The sequence below is a fragment of the Halyomorpha halys genome, unplaced genomic scaffold (genome assembly GCF_000696795.3).
Source record: "Halyomorpha halys isolate HHAL.00 unplaced genomic scaffold, Hhal_1.1 Scaffold782.1, whole genome shotgun sequence".
In the NCBI taxonomy this organism is placed as follows: Eukaryota; Metazoa; Arthropoda; class Insecta; order Hemiptera; family Pentatomidae; genus Halyomorpha; species Halyomorpha halys.
Genome location: NW_027108640.1, coordinates 87,282 through 89,325, shown reverse-complemented (window position 1 = coordinate 89,325; position 2,044 = coordinate 87,282).

Genomic DNA, 2,044 nt, shown 5'->3' with positions numbered 1-2,044 from the left:
TTAAAAAATAAACAAATAAATAAAAACAAATTAATATTAAAATATAAAATAATGGTGATCTCCCTTCCACTTATGTACGCTTCCGATTTTCAATCAAAGTCACTAAAGCTATTAACTTAACACCTCGGATGAAGCTCAACAAAGTGAGGCGAAAACTATTTTTGTTTCTCTTTTCACCACTCAACTCTGACCACCTTATCAATAATTTGAAATTTTATGGTCAACAGTTTTGCATATAAAATTAAAATAACCTCTCAAACCACTAATGGAGGAAAGAGCAGGACTCCCGAGGATCCCGGTGCTCCTCTCCCAACCGCTAATAACGATTAGGAATCACTGAACTGTCTAACTGGAACTTCCACTAACCACCCTAGTTTCAGTTGACATAAATCCTCGCTTATTTCAGAAGCTATATCTCTAAATTATTTACTACGGCAATACTTTCTAGCATTCATCACCATCATCATCATGGGTGCTACAACAAATCGCTGAGTCTAGGCCTCGTCAATCAGTTTCGCCCATTGGTCTCTCTTTCTTACAGCCGTTTTCCAATTAGATAGTCCTACAATAAAAAACCTTGGAGAATCGCCTTCGACCAACACCTCTCCTGGAATAATTACCTTTCCCAAATTAGACGCAAATCCATAACTGTACTTAAAAAAATCCTAAGATTCCGTAATTCCATTCCTCAGAACTCAGCTCCTATTATCCTATCTCGTCTTCCCCCACTTCGACTACGTTTCCTTGGTGCATGGAGGGCTATCTGCAGGACTAGAGTCGAAACTGAAGAGACTCATGAATTGCTTTGTAAGATTTATCTTTGGGTTTCTAAGGAGCTCTCAAGTCTCCTGCTGGTTGAAGTGGCTCTATCCAACCTCCCGAAGGCAATACCTCCTTGGCGTTTTCCTATTCCAAGTAATTAAAATAAAAAAACCTACCTATATCCTTGATCTCCCCACTCTTCGTTCATCCATCCACTCATTAAACACCAGATCCCAACCTATTGATTTATAAATGCCCTCCTATAGAACCGCCTTCCTTAGCAAATCCTTCCTCATACGTGCTACCTCCTTCTGGAATTCTCTTCCCATCTCCATTCGCCAATCCTCATCCATTCTTTCCTTGATACAACAACTATTCCTCCACTTATTACATAACTAAATCTCCGCAACATTGTGAACAATATAAATAGGCATATATTGATTAACATTATAAACAGTAGTTAAGCCGAGATCTCAAACTAATTCATTTTGCTTACTAGAAACTTTTAAATGCTTGCCAGAAAAAAATCTTAATGTATGATTCATGTATTTATTCTTAGGGGACATATGTCCCCCCAAAAAATTATTTTTTTCATTTAATTTCAAATAAACCGGAACGTGTATTTCCGTTGAAAACTCTAATTCTGAATTTTTCAAGTTCACAATACTTTTCCCTTACTCTATTTTCCCTAATATAATCCAGAGTTTAATTAAAATTTTATTATTAAAGATGATAGTCTACTAATAATAATAAAATTACTACCAACATAAATCTTTAATAAAATAATTATACATCGTTTATAATTTAACCTTTACCTTCTCCAGGGTTCTTCAGGACGCATAATTAAACATCATTTAAATATAATTAGCAATAAATTATAGAATCCCGTACTTAATGCCTCACGAAACTCAAACATTTCAGAGAAACAATTTCAGCTCATAATGTACACTATGTAAGTACACAAGGTGTTCTAGTTTGCATGAAATTTGAATTAATATTCAATGGGCCATATAAAGGAATGTGCATGAAATGCATTACTTTTGAAAACATTGCTCATTTTCTAGCATACACTATTTCTTTTTTTCATGCGCACTAAACTTTTTTACTTTCCAATAGAATAGGTGCCCTTTTTTATGGATTTTTACAGTAAATCAGACTTTATGACTAATTCATGTCGGTTGATTTTTCGATATGTTGAATTCTGAATAGGTAAATCACCAAAACTAAAACAATTGTTTATTTGCGCGCGAACGTTGAAGATAATCAGGAACACATCAGGAAT